General features: G+C 36.7%; 1 protein-coding gene and 1 pseudogene across 2 annotated transcripts in view; one reads left to right on the top strand and one right to left on the bottom strand.

Moving 5' to 3' along the window:
* NTNG1 (netrin G1) overlaps positions 1-19,659 on the bottom strand; it is a 310,825-nt gene that overhangs the window by 270,322 nt on the left and 20,844 nt on the right. The gene's annotated exons all lie outside the window — the stretch shown is intronic.
* Positions 15,652-15,926, top strand: LOC123859316 (LYR motif-containing protein 4-like; annotated as a pseudogene).

A 19,659-nucleotide genomic window follows, 5' to 3' on the forward strand; every position in this document is an offset into this window, starting at 1 on the left:
GATTTATTACCAGCAGTATCTTTTAATCTGTGGCATGTTCTGTTGCTAGGAAATTTCTCTAAAATGAGATTTAGGGAGACTCAAATGCTGTACTTGTGCCTGCATTTTTTTTTCCCACTCCCTCCTCCTTCCCATTCCTAATGTTAGATATAGATCATAAATAAATGTCTCGTTTTGCATTTCAATAAAATGTATTTATGTATTCAAATCTTTCATCAAATGTTAAAGCTTTAAATATTTTAAACACAAAGGGGAAAATCACATTGGTTTGGGGATTTGGGGGTGTTTAGGATTTTTTTTAAGAGGAATTTCCAACGGTGCAGGACACAATCTAGGACAGCAATCAAGCATAATTCCCCTAATAATTATTATTAATATAAAAAATTGGGGGAATATGGAGTGTTCTCCAGTATTTTTTCACTTAAAGGAGACAACCAGGATGAGATGCAAATCAGTGCTCTTATCTAATGAATAATGCAAATGAGCATTCTGCATATAGCAAGTCAGTCTGCAGGAATTCTCTCTGCCTCACCTCACATTTCTTGTGGATTTAAGCACCGTGTGTCACAAGAAATTAGAGAAAGGAATTGCCAAGTAATGACAGAGCCTTGGAGCCCCAAGTCAGTGTAGACAGCAAGGACATTAAGATGCGTGGTACAGCCAGGGAGGAAGCTGACATCTCATTAAAATGAAAATGTTGCTATTTTTCCTTCACCTAGTTAATGGAGTTGTATGACACTGTTGTAATCTGTGATTATTTGTGTGGCTATTACTTAAAAGAATCTGCAACAACACTTCTTTGGAAGGGTTCTGGAAAACTTTAAAAAGCCATTATCTTCCCAACCCCTAGTAGGGGAAAAAAAAAACCCCAAAGTATTTTACTTTCTCTTTTATATAAGTTAACCAACACTTAAGATTTTTCAGTAGCATGAAAGAATCCACTTAAAACTGTGCATTTATGCAACTTTCTTGCTACTTGAAAGGTACTCAATTCCCCAAATAACAATTGAAAACAAACCTTCATTTACTCAACACATAATCAATTGATGTTAACCATGGGTGTGCTCACAGTTCCTTTTCAGTCATGGGTTATTTCACTGCAGTGTATTTTGATTTAGAATTCACTGCCATTGTCTCTGGTTTTCTAAGAAAGTTGTCCTGAATACAGAGTTATTTTCCTTGTATAACATAACTACACATGCCTCATGCTTTCTGTTGAATCGTTTGCTCTGCTAGTCCTAGATTTTAATCAATCTTAAAGAGTGTTCGACTAATCTTGTGCAAATGTGATACACTTTTTTTACCAAAATATTTAGGAGAGCTTTAGGCACAAGCAGCCACGTGGCAGAGGGAAACCTGCAGCACAGTCCTTGAGCTATTTGTTTCTAGCCACCCTTAGGGTTACCTCAACATATAGAAGTGGACCTAAATCGAGAAACAATGCTTAAATATTTTTTTTGAAAATTGTTTGACCTATGTTGCAAATCCCATGCCCCCCAAAACAAGCAATACTGACCACATAATATCCCAGTTAAGACAATGACCACATATACCCATTATTATACTAAGCAATCATTGGGTCACTTCTGCATTTTAGCTTGGTAGGTTTTCCTCTAAGTTTGAATTTTGGAGAAAATACCCAGATAACAAAGCTTGCTAAGAACTGTTATGTAAAACACACATAATAAGACTCCGAGTTTTAAAATAATGTTAAAAAATAAAGGAAATATCTTTAGAGTTGGTAATTTGTGACATTTACTTGAAAACCCAGAGCACATTTTTATTTACTTCATAGGATTTCTATAGTACTGTTTTATATACTATAAAGTTGTTAATGAGTCATAAAATACATTTAGTAAGTCTTGATCAGAATTTTAATATCTGAAATAGAAAGAAAGATATAAATTGGTTTGTATATTGTATGGCATTTTGTGAATTTTTATTTCTGTTAAATGCATATTTATGTTTATATGTGTTTACTGAGTCTTAATGTAAAATGCATTACCGTTAATTTTAGATTAAAAAAAAGTGAAAGCTTGTGCTCTAGGGCCCTTCATCAAATCATCTAACATTCACACTGACATTGCGAAAGAGCACAGAGAAGCAGACCAGCTTAATTATTATGCTTACTAAGTCAAAGGGTTGATTGAGTCTTCCATACCAGTATAAAATACAAGTTTTGTGAAAATCACAACCTTATAGAAATGCAAATATGTTTTCATTTCTTAATGGGCTCTTCAAAGAGAAGCATGCACTTTAGTGCATTTCCTATCTTGTTCCCAAGGATGGGTATCAATTCATGTTCCTGTCTTTGGAAAGGAAAATATATGGCACTCTCTGGAGTGTAGCTGGTAAGAGTTAGAAAAAAACCTTCAGTTAATTGTCTGGACAAAGGTAAGACTCCTGTGTGGATACTGTAGTCTCATAGTGGAGCCTTGGTATTCTTGCGTATCAGACAGTCATCACCAGACATGCTATTTCCTAAAGCCAAACTAGGCCTATTCCCTCACAGTGCTTCTAGTCAGAAATTCTTGAAAAGAGAATCAGGAAGTACACACAGGGAAATGGAGATAATTCAGGAAATAGAAAAGGACATTAAAATAATCGGATTCATCTACTCAGAGATTCAAGAACATTTTATATTTGTAAAACAAGAACAAAACATTTTGAGAAAATAGGGGCGCCTCGTGGCTCAGTCATTAAGCGTCTGCCTTCAGCTCAGGTCATGATCCCAGTGTCCTGGGATCAAGCCCTGCATCAGGCTCCCTCCTCCGCGGGAAGCCTGATACTTCCTCTCCCACTCCCCCTGCTTGTGTTCCCTCTCTCGCTGTGTCTCTCTCTGTCAAATAAATAAATAAAATCTTTAAAAAATATTTTGAGAAAATAAAAATCAAAACAATAATTTATTATTGTCAATTTTTTAAAGATCAGCGGGAAATAAATGCCTTGAAATATATCATAAAGCAAAAAGACAAAATAATGGAATATATGTCTAAAAATAAAAAAGATAAAAGATACATATAAAAGCAATTCAGGTGTTCAACTTCTAGGAAGAATGAGTGAAAAACAGGAAGGAGAATAATTGAGGAATCTTTCCCACAAGAAGGATATGAGTCTTTGGATCCACCAAGTTCCCAGCATAATGGATGAATAAAATAACCATCTCAATACATAATCATAAAATTTCAGAACTCCAAGAATAAAGAGGATGTTCTAAAATTCTAAAATGTGGTATATTATAGTATTGTTCCTACTTAGTCACTTCCCTCTCTATATGGCCCATCCCTCAGGGCCCTTCCCTGAGGCTCCTTCCTATGGGATGGGGTGGGGGGGTGTGGGATGCTAGAGAAGAAAGACTCTAAGAAGGAATGAATCCTGCTCCATTGGTGTCAGGCTTGGACATGTGACTGGTTTGAATGTGAGTGGAAATAATATAAGCAGGAGCTTTAAGTCTCAACATTTGGTTCTATCATAGTTCCTTTCTCTTGTCAAGAGTTGAGCATCCTGGTAGGGATACTTCCTTTAGTCTAGATTCCATACTTAGAAGACAAATGAGGCCAAGATAGAGATACCCACAGCTAACATGTGACAAGCTACTAAGATTTTGGTATTGTATGTTACCATGGTCTAACTTAGTGCCACAAGAGAGAAAAAATATGTCAAGAAAAGAAAAAAGTGTATCCCTTTCAGCAGCCCTATGTCTAACTATACCTTTAGAATTATAAACAAAAATATTTTTAATTTAGAATTTTATGTTCAACCTATCAATCACAGTGAGAGTAGAAGAGGGAAAATTTTTTTTTTTTTTGAAGAGGGAAATTTTTAATCACACAATACACTTTTTATTTGTTAGTTGCTTGAACCTATACTCTAGCAAAATGAAGATAAAACAAAAATTACACAGACATAGGATTCAGGAAACTGTGGGTCCAACCTAGGAAAACAATGAAAAGAAGCCCTAAGCATGGAGTTGGGCATGTGGGAAAAGAGATCGATCCGCATGATAAATGTGAGGAAATGTGAAGAAAAATAGACAAATAGGGGCGCCTGGGTGGCTCAGTTGGTTAAGCGACTGCCTTCGGCTCAGGTCATGATCCTGGAGTCCCGGGATCAAGTCCCACATCGGGCTCCCTGCTCAGCGAGGAGCCTGCTTCTCCCTCTGACCCTCCCCCCCTCATGTACTCTCTCTCATTCTCGCTCTCTCAAATAAATAAATAAATCTTAAAAAAAAAAAAGAAAAATAGACAAATAGTGCAAGAAACAAAGCAAATAAAAACTCACAAGATCTAATGCACAACACGGTAACTATAGTTAATAATACTGTATTGTATGTTCAGAATTTGACAAGATAGTAGATCTTAAAGTTCTTATCACAAGAAATAAACAGACTCTTAATTATAGAGAATAAACTGATGGTTACTAGAGGAGAGGTAGATGGGGGGATGGGTTAAATAGGTGATGGGGATAAGGAGTGCACTTGTTGTGATGAGCACTGGATGATGTATGGAAGTGTTGAATCACTATATTGTACACCTGAAACTAATATCTCAGTGTATGTTAACTCACTGGAATTAAAATAATAACTTAAAAGATAAAAAATTAAAAAGTACTTATCATAAGAAAAAACTGTAACTATGTATGGTGATGGATGTTAACTAGACTAAAAAAAAACCCAAGAAAAATATGGGCTATTTATGAATCAATGTAAAATATGCCATATTTTTCAGAGCTGATGACAGTTGAAGAAAGAAGTTATGTGACACTACAGCACTGATCTTTCTCCTTCAAGTGATTCAAGGATTATGCCATTGGACCAATGGAGAAGAAATTAAAATTATAGTTCTGTACTTGACCTGACAGTGAGAAGTGTCTGCATAGTCATAATAATGTAAATTTGGTTTACTGGCTTTCAACTTAAAGAGTCAACCTAAGAATATAGCATAGAAGACTTGGTTGTATTTGCAAGACAGAATGAAAATGTCAACACTGTAAATGGTAATGTAAATAAAAGTAGAGCTAACAGAAGGTGGAATATGGAAAAGGGGAAGAAAAGGTAAAAAAAAAAAAAAAGCAGTGAAAGTCTCATCTTACTAAACAGAAGGGTTGAGAAATATTAACTGGGTCTCTATCCCACTCAGCTTCAGAGGGTGCAGCAATGTGCTCTTGAAAGTTGGTTGACCAATAATTTATTATTTTTTCAAGATTACCATGTATGACTACAAATAATCACATGTCAAGAAATGGAAAGAAGAGGGGGGGAAAGGCAAATTATATACCCGAGGTACCCCATCTTTAAAACAAAGAGCCAATAGATATTGCCTAAAATTGGTAAGTCAAATAAACAAAAATGTAACTATACCTAGAACCATGGAGAAAACTGCTACAAGTAAATTAAAAACAGTCTTCTTAAAGTTGCCTTAGACATGAAAGAAGAGAAGAATGGAACAGGAAACTGCTTTTCATGGTTGTGTAATGCTCTTACTTGTTAACAGATGCAGGTAGTATTCTGCTGAAAATGAAACTTAAAAAGGATGGGGTAAGGGCAATAAAGGCCTGAAAACTAGGGTAAAAAGTCACTGGAAGTTTGGGAGCACATGAGTAACATAATGAAAGCAAGGATTAGAACCATTAAAATGGCAGCTATCATGAATAGAGGTGAGACGAAGGAAGAATATTTAGAAAATTGCCTTAGATGAATGGTTCTCCACTGGGGCAATTTTGCTCCCCAGGGGGACATTTGGCAATGCCTGGAGATATTTTGTTAGTCACAACTGGGGGTGTGTGCTACTGGTGTCCGGTGGTTAGAGGCCAGGGATGCTGCTCAACAGCCCACAATGTACAGGACAGCCATCTACAAGGAATTAGCCAGCTCCACACGCCAATTGCTCCATGGCTAAGAAACTCTGCTTTAGAGTTTGGATGCTTGTTCAAATGAGAGGTAAAAAGGCACCAAACGAGGCAAATGGCAATAAGAATTGAATGGAAATAACAGGAGGAAATGGCAATTGAGGCAACCTGGGTGTGGTATATGAAAATTAGAAACCTTTGCAAATATAGATTATGAACAATTATATTGTTTATCCATTTTAATGAATTCCCTAATGTAGTACAGCGCTGTATTTAACCTACAGATTTTCAGTATACTCCCATTTAGATAAGCACCATAGCGTCCTTGAGCTTTACTGTAGGAGTACATGCAATTCATTCCTGTCAACTAACGCACTTAATGGTGATGTTAAGATTTGCACTTTGCTAATAAATGAGTATAGGCAACCCTTAAATTCCTTAGTTGAAAATCAATACAACTCAGTTATTTATAAGAGTTAATTCAGTGGAATTCTTTCTCCAAAGCATCTTGGATTCAAATACTTAGAGTAAAGGTATGCTTTTCATGTCTATGAAAACGCCTAGGGATTTTTTTCAAAATTTATTTATTTATTTATTTGACAGAGAGAGAGAGAAAGCACAAGCAGGGGGAGCGGCAGAGAGAGAGAGGGGAGAAGCAGGTTCCGTGCTGAGCAAGGAGCCTGATGCGGGGCTCAATCCCAGGATCCCGGGATCATGACCTAAGCCAAAGGCAGATGCTTAACCGACTGTGCCACCCAGGCATCCCAAGAGTAAAGGTATGCTTTTCATGTCTGTGAAAATGCCTAGTGATTTTTACTCCAATTTCAGAAACAAATAACGTATACAGTAGACCCCCCTTATCTGTGGCTGTGCTTTCTGACGTTTTGGTTACCTTTGGCCAACTGCAGTTTGGAAGCAGATGACATCTTCCTTCTGACATATCATCAGAAGGTCAATAGTAGCTTAACACTATGTCACAATGCCTACGTCATTCCCCTCACTTCAACTCATCACATAGGCATTTTGTCATCTCACATCATCACAAGAAGAAGGGTAAGTAGAGTACAGTAAGATATTTTGAGAGAGAGAGAGAGAGAACACATTCACATAACTTTTATTATGGTATATTGTTGTAATTGTTCTACTTTATTGTGAGTTATTGTTAATCTCTTACTGTGACTAATTTACAAATTAAACTTTACCATGTTTAGGAAAAAACATTGGGTTCAGTACTATCTATGGTTTTAGGTATCCACTGGGGGTCTTGGAACATATCCCCCACAGATAAGGAGGAACTCCAGTATCTCCCTTATCAAATGAGTTGCTGAGTGCAGTTGAATGGGGGGAGAAAGGGTATCCATAGGGAATGGGCAACCATTTGGCTTTCCCTTAATCATTATCCCCTACCATCATTCTACTCTATAAACCATTAGTTTCTTTGCAACAAGACTTTATTTTATAATCAAAAGCTGCAGTTTTCCCATGCCACAGAAAGTTCTTTGAGGGTAGGAACCTTGTCTTACTCAACTTCCTTTCCCTCGCAGTGCCCGGCCTTGAAAATAGAGGGTCCTCAATAAGTAGCTATTGATTTGTACTGAATTGCTGAATTTAATCTCAAACTGCCCCCAGCAAAAATCTGTACTTGTCAACACTAAAATTACTTATGATCCTATGCAGAACATAACCAACTGACAAAGTTATGAATCTTTCCAAAACTGGCCTTAGAACTTCTTGTGGTTCTCACCATGCATATTGTAAATGAGTTTGGAATTTGCATGCCAAGTTGAAATATGGTGCCCTAGAGAATTTCTATGATTGATCTCATTCAAGCAAATTTACCCGTTGTCCCCCAATACCTCACTATAATTAGAGACTGGCATTTTGTTTCAAATTACATAATAGTTTTTCATAGAAGACGTCTGTCTTGTAACTTGCCTAACTCTCTTAGGAAAACAAACAAACAGAAAGGAAAGGGAAAAACAATACCTCAGTGACATTAATTACACCAGCATGTTTTCCAGTCTTTGAAAGGGAGACTGAGCATTGATTGCCATTGAAGTGAGACCTAAAGTATATATTACAGTTCTGAAAACCCCACTTAATGTTCTTATAGCTCTAAGAAATCTAGTCATATCCTGATGGCTACCTAGGGTAATAATCAATTTCTCCTATTAAGTTGCCCAAGGCAGTAGCCTGGTGTGTGCTAGGACCAGGATCCCTTTTCAGGTTGTTGAATTCTATAATGCCTCTTGCTTTCCATCACAAAATGAGCAAGATAGAACATACCAGTAGGTAGAGATCCTTCAAACCCCAGGATAGACTTGAAAAGAAACCTCACACTCTGCTTGCAGTATGGTTGTACTTCAGTCATCCCAATAAATTGCTTCTTCTTGAGTTTGGAGTTTTTATGAAGCATTCTAGAAGAACTACTGTGTTGAGGTCTGCTGGGCAAGTACAACTTAGTTGAGAAATTCAGAAAGCACTAGCTGAATCTGAAGCCAATATTATAAGTGCTATTGAATACTTAGCGATATTCCAGCATTCATGCATTTATCAACCATATATTAGTCAAGTAAAAAAATAAAATATTTACATTGCAAACATATAGGTCAACATTTTGAAGTTCATTCATTTATTCATTCATTCAAGCAACCACTGTTTATTAAGTATCTGTTATATATCAGGGATGGTACTAAATTCTATGAATAAGGCTGAATTATCTTTGCCTTTGAAAAATGTATAGGCTAATATTTCATTCTCGACTCTGAATTTGCATTAAAATTACCTGAGCAATTAAACAATCTGTGAACTTCATCTCCAAAGATAGGCCCCAAACCCTGGCATTTCTTTTTTTTTAATATCATTTTAATTTGTTTAGTATATTTTTCAAGTGCTTTTTATTTTGTGAAAGCATCCGTCATCTCTTAAGCCTGTGAAACGTAGTCGCTTCAAGGAAAACAAGCTCGGGCACCTGGGTGGCTCAGTTGGTTAAGCGACTGCCTTCGGCTCAGGTCATGGTCCTGGAGTCCCGGGATCGAGTCCCGCATCGGGCTCCCTGCTCGGCAGGGAGTCTGCTTCTCCCTCTGACCCACCTCCCTCTCATGCTCTCTCTATCTCATTCTCTCTCTCAAATTAAAAAAAAAAAAATTAAAAAAAAAAAAAAGGAAAACAAGCTCAAATTTACTTCCATTTCACCTAGACCATAGAAGTCTCTAATTATTAGAAATATTAAATATAAAATTAAAAATAAAAGAATCTTGTTATAAAACAGAATATGCAAATACATTTAAATGATTGATTTTTAATATTTACATTTTTCAAGAATATCTGCAAAGCAGTAGTGTATAATGGTTAAGAAAACAGCATTTGGAATCATATATTTGGCTTTGAGTCACAGTCAGCCATTAATTATTGGCAGTGAAAGCCCAAGCTTTCAAGTGTAATAACTTGAAGTTTAATAACTTCGGTAGGATTCAAACATTGGCATTTCTTAAAAACATCCCAGCAGAGAGTGAGGTCCTTGCTTTAATAGGTGACTACACAAACAAACAGGAGATCATAGCACAGTGCTCTCACAGGCATAGACAAGAAGTTTTGGGAGCACTTTGGAAGGCCATAAAAATCAGCCTTGCAAGGGCGGTGGCAGGGAGTGGTTAGGGAAAGCTTTAGCAATAAAAATTGTCTATAGCTTACTAGAGTTTCTACAGAAGAATAAAAGTCCTTCTAAGAAGGGTCAGAGAAGAAGGAGGGAGATGAAAAAGCAAAGAATTAAGAAAATAAGCAAGAAGGCATGTGTATTTTAGCTAAAGGGCAAACATCCAACCAAATTGCTGGATTCCACAGTGGAAATTCAGGGAATTCAACTCAAAACATTAGCAGTGTGTCCCTGGACAAGTTACTGAACCTCTTTGATTCTTTTATTCATTTATAAATTGAGGACCATGATAGGTACCTCACAGGGTTATTATAAAGAACAGAAAATGTAGCATAAAACACCCAATAAATGCCATCATTAAGTAGAGATGATTCACATGCAGATACTATTCAAATATTGTTGTAGTGATTGGATTAAATTTGTTTGTTTAGAAGACTGAAATCTCAAGATCAAATAAAAACGATCTTGACATACATTTCTGCAGTGAGATATTACTGTTTATGCCACATTAATCCTGAACAGGACTCAATTTTCTTCTCCCAATAATAGTATTGACTAGTGTAATGTATTGATTCATCAAGATCAGAAATTTCTGAAGGAATTAGAACAAGATTTAAATTCTACAGAAAATGAATTCTAAAACTCAAATCTCTCTTCCAGGACTAAGAGTAAACACTCAATGTGACAATGAAGTTTTTTGATGCCTAAGATTTGCTTATCTATCTTAGAATGGTGGGCAAGAATAAAGAGCTATGATTATTTTCTCATTTTGTTTCATTGCTTTAACTAAGAACTTCTTAAACATCTCACACTACTTTCACCAGATAGGTATGGTCTTCCTTAAGATCCAGAGAGCTGTAAAACCTTTACTTCCAAGGTAGCAGGTGTGTTGGAACATTATTGAAAGATGCTGGGTTTGGCATATAATTTTCCAGGGAAAGCAGTGTTGTAGGTCATATTTCGTTGTCAAAGAAACATTGGCCCAATTCTTTACTTCTTCCCTGCCCTAAACAACAAACAAACAGATAAAAACAAACAAACAGAAGTATGGGATATTCAATTCATCTATCACTGAAAAAGAGAAACATCAATCCCTTTCAACCAAGGCTTTGAAATTGGTATTTTTTTTTAAGATTGTATTTATTTATTTGACAGAAAGAGACACAGTGAGAGAGGGAACATCACCAGGGGGAGTGGGAGAAGGAGAAGCAGGCTTCCCACAGAGCAGGGAGTCTGATGAGGGGCTCGATCCCAGGACCCCAGGATCATGACCTGAGCCGAAGGCAGACGCTTAACAACTGAGCCACCCAGGCACACCAAAATTGGTATTTCTAAAGAATTTCAAGTCTTTCTGTATTCTAGACTATACTGTATCCAACCCTAGAAATAAAAAAAAATTAAAAAGCATAAAGCAGTAAAGGAAATAGAAATAGAAAATGGATAATAAATAGAAAATGGAAAAGACCTCTAGAACAGTGAATTATGAGGAGATTTTTAAGGTGCACTGAAAAAAATGCATCCTGGCTGGATATATCTCAGTAAATCTTTAAAGTGCTGCTACTTTTATTCTTTGATAAATATCATATAATGGCTTACAAGTGAAGTATAATTTCAATTCCTACTACAGAGCCATTATGATGTTCCTGTGGACCAGTTAATTTGTTACTGAGCTCTCCTGTACCAATCTCATACCAATCTGGAAACAGAAAAGTCTTCTCTTCTGAATGAGGTGATTTCTCTAGAAAGTCAGCTGTTCTCAAAAGTCAAGTTCATAGTACAGAGATTGCAGAAGGATACTACCAAGTTCTCTACTTTAGAGTTTCCAAGAAAAATTATTTTAACATACCATAAGCATTCTATCAAGTACCTATTGCTTTTAAAAATGCTACGGTGGGGTTTTTTGTTTTTGTTTTTGTTTTTTGTATTTTTCAAGTATCAATTAGTGAATTTATGTTTATGAAAGTCCCCAGTGAGAGGATATGGAAAAAGCAGTCTATAATTTAAGGCAAACCCTTAATCAAATTGATTTCACCAAAATTCCATTTCCTTTTAGGACAACTTTTAAAAAGCAAAGCCAATGGTTGCCACATTCTAAGAATGGCTGAACCAAATGATTGGCCACTTTTCTTACCTAGTGACAGTATAGTTAAGGCAATTTTAAGTCTTGGATTCTGGAATTTTGGCTTCACGAATTATGCCATAGCATACAAGTCAAACATAAGAAGTTTAAACCAGACTGCCAAGATTTACGCTAATTGTGTGGCTTTAGGCAATGATATAACTTCTCTGTGCTCCACCCTCCTCATTTGAAAAATAGGGCAATCACATTACTTAATTATTGGAGTTGTTATGAGTTAGCACATTTAGAAGTTCTTATAATAGTGCCTCATACATGGTTGGCACTCATTAGAAGTTAGCTTTTAATATATTATTGTTACGTCTCCAAGAATTCTCCTCGCAGAATATAGGTTTTGGAATTGGGATGAGCCCCACCTCAGTCCTTACTAGCTTTGTGATGACAGAAAAAACTATTTGACTTCTTGGAGTCTCAGTGTTCTCAAGACTAAAATAAGGACAATAATACCTACCTCATAACTGTCTGAGGATTAAACAAGCAACAAGCAAAATGCTTGCTATATAGTCAAGTGGCTATCTGAAGAGCATTTAACAACTAAAGCAAATAAATAGCATATATACTAGATTGTCAAGTTGGTAAAGGAAGGAAAGCAAGAGAGTGAAGAATAAGTTAAAATCTGGTTCTAAAGACTCCTGGATCCCTCATCCACCATCTCCCTTCCTTTCCCCACTCCCCCAGAAAAATCCAGGCCGTTGATAAAAGTATTTCTATGTCCCTATGCGCAAGTGAGACTAGAAAATCAGTGATGAGTATAGTTCAGCCTTGGGCAACCATACTGACCCAGACAAGGTTAATCATTGTCACTTTAGAGTCTCTGGAAATACTGTGGGTCTTCAGAAGATGGGTGGTCACTTATGTCTATGAGGGGCGGGTAAAGGGAGTATAAAGTGACAGATGCAGCAGGTGTGTAGTGACTAATGCTGAGAACTACAGCAGTCACAGAGCCCCACAGAAGCTTGGCAAAGAACAGCCAGAGAGCCTCTGAGCCCCTGCTGGGGCACACAATAGCAGACCAACGCAAGCTTTGGAGACTCAAAAACAACCCAGTGTCTTTGAGGCAGCCAGACACATTGAAGGAAGAAAAACCTTAATCCCAAATCTTAAACCTCCTTTCAGCGCCTTCTGCCAATGATTTTGAGAAGACTGTGAAAGGCCAGTGGAGAGGAAAAAGAGATGTTTGCTAGGAGATAGAAGGAATCTAAGTCCAAAACTCAGAGCTGGTACAGAATGGATAGAGAAAATCAGGAAGTGTTGTAGTTAAACACGTACGTAATGAGAAAAAAATTTAAATATTTGCTGAGCATTTTCTTTTTTTTTTTTTTTTTTAAGATTTTATTTATTTATTTGACAGAGAGAGAGATAGCGAGAGCAGGAACACAAGCAGGGGGAGTGGGAGAGGGAGAAGCAGGCTTCCCGCAGAGCAGGGAGCCCGATGCGGGACTAGATCCCAGGACGCTGGGATCATGACCTGAGCTGAAGGCAGACGCTTAACGACTGAGCCACCCAGGCACCCTGCTGAGCATTTTCAAACATCAATAACCCAGCCATTTATATTTTTAAATATTAAAAAGGGCACAGAGTATGGTATTGATTTGAAAATACAGAAATGTCATGCTAAAAAATGTATCTGGTTTTGAACTGACAAAGTAAGACGAGTCAATCTGATTTTATTCATATACTAAGGTCTACATTTCAACATAATGAAATTTTGTCTTATTAAAATGTGGGTTAGGACACTCAATATTTGTATGGTGCAACAAGTAATAATGGCCCCATTATTAATTGCCTACTCTTATTAAAAAGTTCCAAAAGAAAAAAAAAGGAATTGAGAGCCTAGATATATTTGATAATGTGAAAAACAGTTGTCTATTATTTTATTTTGGGGTCAGCAAAGGTTACTTGATAAATTACAATGTGTTTTCTTTTCTTTCTTTTTTTTTTTTAGAGAGAGACAGAGAGAGAGAGAGGGAACACAAGCAGGGGGAGCGGGAGAGGGAGAAGCAGGCTTCCCGCTGAGCAGGGAGCCCGATGTGGGGCTCGATCCCGGGACCCTGGGATCATGACCTGAGCTGAAGGCAGCCACTTAACCACTGAGCCACCCAGGCGCCCGCAATGTGTTTTCTAAACCTGACCTATAATAGCTGTTTTTAAAACAAAACATAAATAATACCAAATGGTACATCTAATTAATTCATTTCCAACTGGTTTTGATTATCAGCATCAATAATTATGTTCAGTTTATATCTGGTTATTAACCTTAATGATACTCTATCTGCCATTTAAGTAATTACTTTTTTACCAACATCATCAGTAACAATAATTTTTGCTTGTAATTAGTTGATTTGTCATTCATTAAGGCTGTAAAATTATCCTATTAAATCATCACCTCCAAGATGATCATAAAGATAAATAAAATATTGCATGGGTACTGAAATTTGTCACTCACTTGAATTTTGAAGTAGGACATAGACACGGCTCCCCCAAAAAAGAGAAATTATTTATTTATCTTCTTTAGGCTCTAATACCCCTTTAACTTCACTTCCTTTAGGTCTTAAAGTATATTTTTATGTAAGACACCTAAATAGCTAAACACTTTGAAAATGCTTTTCTTAATTTTCTTAAAAAGCAGATGTGATGGTTTTTTTCAAGTGTCAACTCACTAAGCTACAGCCACCAGTTATTCAAGCACTAATTTAGGTGTTGCTATGGAGGTATTTTATAGATATAATTGAAGTCCATAATCAGTTGGCTTTTAAGTAAGGGAGATTATCCTAGATAGTCAGGATGGGCCTAAACCAATCAACAGAAAGGCTCTAAGAGCAGAGTCAAGGCTTTCCTGAAGAAGAAGAAATTGTGTCTATGGAGAGGAACTTCAGAACATGCTTGAGAGTTCAAGCCTGTCCTTCTGACAGCCTGCCTTATAATTTCTTTCTTTTTTTTTTAAAGATTTTATTTATTTATTTGAGAGAGAGAGAATGAGAGACAGAGAGCATGAGAGGGAGGAGGGTCAGAGGGAGAAGCAGACTCCCTGCCGAGCAGGGAGCCCGATGCGGGACTCGATCCCGGGACTCCAGGATCATGACCTGAGCCGAAGGCAGTCGCTTAACCAACTGAGCCACCCAGGCGCCCAAACCTGCCTTATAATTTCTGACTTGCCTAGCCAGCCTCCATAATCACATGAACCAATTCTTTGCAATACTTTTCTTAATATATATCTCCTACTAGTTCTGCTTCCCTGGTTGGACTCTCATACAGCAGCCTATTGCAAAGTGGCTTGGGTGTTGTATCAGAAAGAAGAGAGAGTAGAAAGTACTCCTTGACCTAAAATGGATAGCTCACCATTTAAAATTTTATTAGCAGATAGTCATTTACTTCTTTGTGTGATCCTATAAAAATGTAGATGTTTCTAGAAGGGGTAGCAGCATAAACTATTCCTATTAAGACCCCCCTCCCCACCTAGAGGTTCCCAATTCCCACTTAAGGCACTAAGAGGGTGAAACCCATGAAGGACAGTTGTAAAGACCAGGTGTAGAGTACGTAGCAAATGAAAGTGTTGCTACCTCATAGCTTGGCCAAGGGCCAGTCCTGTCAGAACTAGTATTCCTCCATTCGAATTACCATAGATTCCTTCTCAGTTACAAACTTGCCTTCTTCCAGGCAGGAAGACCTTACAGAAATGTACACCCCATAGGATTCCATTATTAAAAAGACAATCACACCATGTTACAAGAAGCTCTGGAAAAAGTCTGGAAAGAATTACAAATACATGGAGACTAAGTAAGATACTACTAAATAATGAATGGATCAACCAAGAAATCAAAGAGGAAATAAAACAATTCATGGAGGGCTAGTGCTCACCGAGGCCGAGGCCCCACCTGCTGGCAAGACTGAGCCCCGCTGCATTTTACTTTATTTTGTTCATGGTTTTGCAGAGACTGAAGTTTTGTGGATTAGGTTAAACTCTGGACCTCCTCAAAGAGGACCCATTTATTTATTTATTTTTCTTTCCAAAATGGCAGCCTCCAGCTGTACACAAGTGTTAGTTCTGTACTAGGTGATGCTGAAAGAGCAAGCATTTCAGCACCTATAATTACAGAACTTATGCTGTCAGGAGGATAAGACAGTTGCTTCAGAGAAATTAAGAATGTAAAGGATCCCACAGAAATTCAAACCCTAGTGAACAAAGTCAAAGGAGACACTGGAGTAATTCACTGACAGGTCCACTTCGGCCAACTGTATTTGACTGACAAGCCTATCACTGAGAATCAAGAGAAGCCCAGGACTTAGGGAGCCGGGACCAGCCACCACTGCAGCTGTGGACCACCTTCAGCATTCATTCTGCTCTGGGGATGGGGGCTCCCAACAGACCACCAGTGGCCTCTTACATCAGCTTAAAATAGCCTCTTTCTCTGCCTACCCTGTAGCAGCTGATAAACTGAGTCGGGTTTCCATTCTTCTGCAGCCTTAGTGAAAAATGATGGCTGTCTTTCTCTCCTTGGTTCAAGTGTTAAAATGAAGAGCTAGAGCTCACTCAGAATAATGCTGTGTATTATTATGTCTCCTCTCCATCCCACCCCTCTTTTGTATCTCATTACCACTTGTATAGAGCACCTCCACACTTTGTTTCTTCATTGACAATAAACAGAACTGTCTCCCCCCGCCAAAAAAAATACATGGAGACAAATGAAAATGAAAACACAATGGTCTAAAATCTTTGGGACACAGCAAAAGCTGTTCTAAGAGGGAAGATTATAGCATTACAGGCCTTTTCAAGAAGCAAGAAAAAAAAAACAAATAAACAACCTAACCTTACACCTAAAGGTGCTAGAAAAAGAAGAACAAACAAAGCCCAGAGCTCTAGAAGAAAGGAAATATTAAAGATTAAAGCAGGAATGAATGAAATAGAAACTACAAAAACAATGAAACCTGGATCTGGTTCTTTGTAAAAAAGATAAACAAAATTGTTAAACCTTTACCCACACTCATCGAAAAGAGAGGGAGAGAGAGAGAACTCAAATAAATAAAATCAGAAACGAAGGAGGAAAAATAACAACTGACACCACAGAAATACAAAGCACAATAAGAAAATATTATGAAAAATTGTATGTCAACAAATTGGACAATCTAGAAGAAATGGATAAATACCTAGAAACCATATAATCTTCCAAAACTGAAACAGGAAGAAATAGAACAGACTGATCACTAGCAATGAAATTGAACTGGTAATAAAAAAAACTCCCAACAAATAAAAGTCTAAGACCAGGTGGCTTCAGAGATGCGTTGTACTAACATTTAAAGAGTTAATACCTATTTTTATCAAACTATTCAAAAAATAGAAGAGGAGGAAAAGCTTCCAAATTTATTCTATGAAGTGGGCATTACCTTGATACCAAAACCAGATAAAGACACTGCAATAAAAGAAAAATACAGACCAATATCGCTGATGAACACAGGTGCAAAAATCCTAAACAAAATATTAGCAAGCCAAATCCAACAATACATTTAAAAAAATCATTCACTACAATCAAGTGGGATTCATTCCAGGGATACAGCATGGTTCAATACTTCCAAATCAATCAGTGTGCTACATCACATTAACAAGAGAAAGGATAAAAATCATATGATCACCTGAATAGGTGCAGAAAAAGCATTTGACAAAATACAACATCCATTCATGATAATAACTCTCAACAAAGTAGGTTTAGAGGGAACATACCTCAACATAATAAAAACGATACATGAAAAACCCACAGCTAACATCATATTCAATGGTGAAAATCTGAGAGTTTTTCCTCTAAAATCAGGAACAAGACAAGTACATTCTGACCACTTTTATTTGACATAGTACTGGAAGTTCTAACCACAGCAATCAGATAAGAAGAAAAGGTCAAAGACATATAAATTGGTAAGAAAGAAAGAAAACTTTCACTATTTGCAGATGACATGATACTCTATGTAGAAAACCCAAAAGACTCCACAGAAAAGCTGTTAGAACTGATAAATGAAGTCAGTAAAGTTGCAGGATGCAAAATTAATATAGAGAAATCTGTTGCATTTTTATACACCAATACTGAAGAAGCAGAAAGAGAAATTAAGAAAACAATCCTATTTGCAATTACACCAAAAAGAATAAAAACCTAGGAAGAAACTTAACCAAAAAGGTGAAAAAGAACTATAGTCTGGAAACCATGAAATGCTGACTAAATAAACTGTAGATGATACAAACAAATGGAAATATATTCCAATTCATGGATGGGAGACTAAATATGATTAAAATGTCTATACTACCCAAAGCAATCTACAGAATTAATGCAATCCCTATCAACATATCAACAACCTTTTTCATAGTACTAGAATAAATAATCCTAAAATTTATATGGAGCGACAAAAGACCACGAATAGCCAAAGCAATCCTAGGAAAGAACAAAGCTGGAGATACCACAGACCTAGATTTCAACATACACTACAAATCTGTAGTAATCACAACAGCATGGTAATGGCACAAAAACAGACACATAGATCAATGGAACAGAACAGAGAGTCCAGAAATAAACCCACACTTATATAGTCAATTAATTTACGACAAAGGAAGCAAGAGTATACAATGGAAAAAAGGCAGTGTCAGATGTGACTAGGAAAACTGGACAGCTACATGCAAAAGAAGGAAACTAAACATACGTTCTTATATCATACAAAAAAATAAACTCATAATGGATTAAAGACCTAAATGTGAGACCTGAAACCATAAAACTCCTAGAAGAAAATAGGTAGTAGTTTCTTTGACACTGTCCATAGAAACATTTTTCTAGGTATGTCTCCTCAGGCAAGGGAAACAAAAGCAAGATTAAACTATTGGGACTACACCAAAATAAAGTGCTTTTGCACAGCAAAGGAAATCATCAACAAAACAAAAAGGGTACCTACTGAATTGGAGAATATATTTGCAAATGATACATCCATAAGGGGTTAATATAAAATATGTAAAGAACTTACACAACTCAACACCAAAAAAAATAAATAAATAAAAACCAATTAAAAATGGGCAGAGGACCTGAATAGACATTTTTCCAAAGAAGATATACAGATGGCCATCAGACACATGAAAAGATGCTCAACATCACTAATCATCGGGAAAATGCAAATTAAAACCAAAATGACATATCACTTTACACAAGTCAGAAAGGCTAAAATCAAAAACACAAGAAATAACAAGTGTTGGTGAGGATGTGGAGAAAAAGGAACCCTCATGCATTGTTGGTGGGAATGCAAATTAGTATAGCCAACGTGAAAAGCAGTTTGGAGGTTCCTCAAAAAAATTAAAAATAGAATTATTGTACAATCCAGTAATTCTACCACTGGGTATTTACCTCCCCTCCAAAAACCCCCAAAAAACAACAAAGACACTAATTCAAAAAGATATATGCTCTTCTATGTTTATTGCAGCATTATTTACAATAGCCAAGATATGGAAGCAACCCAGGTATCACCGATAGATGAATAAAGATGTGGTGTGTATGTATATATACAGAGATATATATACTATGGAATACATATACTATATAAAAAAGTGGTATATATACATATATGTGTGTATACATACACACACACATTGTAATATTACTCAGCTATAAAAAAGAATGAAATCTTGCCATTTGCAACAACATGGATGAACCTAGAGGGTATTATGCTAATTGAGATACATCGGATAAAGACAAATACCATATGATTTCACACATATGTGGAATATAAGAAACAGATGAACAAAGGAAAAATAACAAACAAAAGCCAGACTCAAATACAGAGGACAAACTGTGGTTGCCAGAGGGTAGGTGGGGGGATGGGTGAAATAGATAAAGGGGATTAAGATGTTACCTTGATGAGTATGAGAAATACATTGTTGAATCATATTGTACACCTGAAACTAATATAACACTGTATATTAATTATACTTCAATTAAAAAAGCTCTAAAATACTCTATAAAATCCACCCACTCAAGAAAACAGAATTTGATACATAAAC

This window comes from Mirounga angustirostris, unplaced genomic scaffold (genome assembly GCF_029215605.1).
Source record: "Mirounga angustirostris isolate CCGP_5_RB_7025 unplaced genomic scaffold, mMirAng1.0.hap1 SCAF_4, whole genome shotgun sequence".
Classification (NCBI taxonomy): domain Eukaryota; kingdom Metazoa; phylum Chordata; class Mammalia; order Carnivora; family Phocidae; genus Mirounga; species Mirounga angustirostris.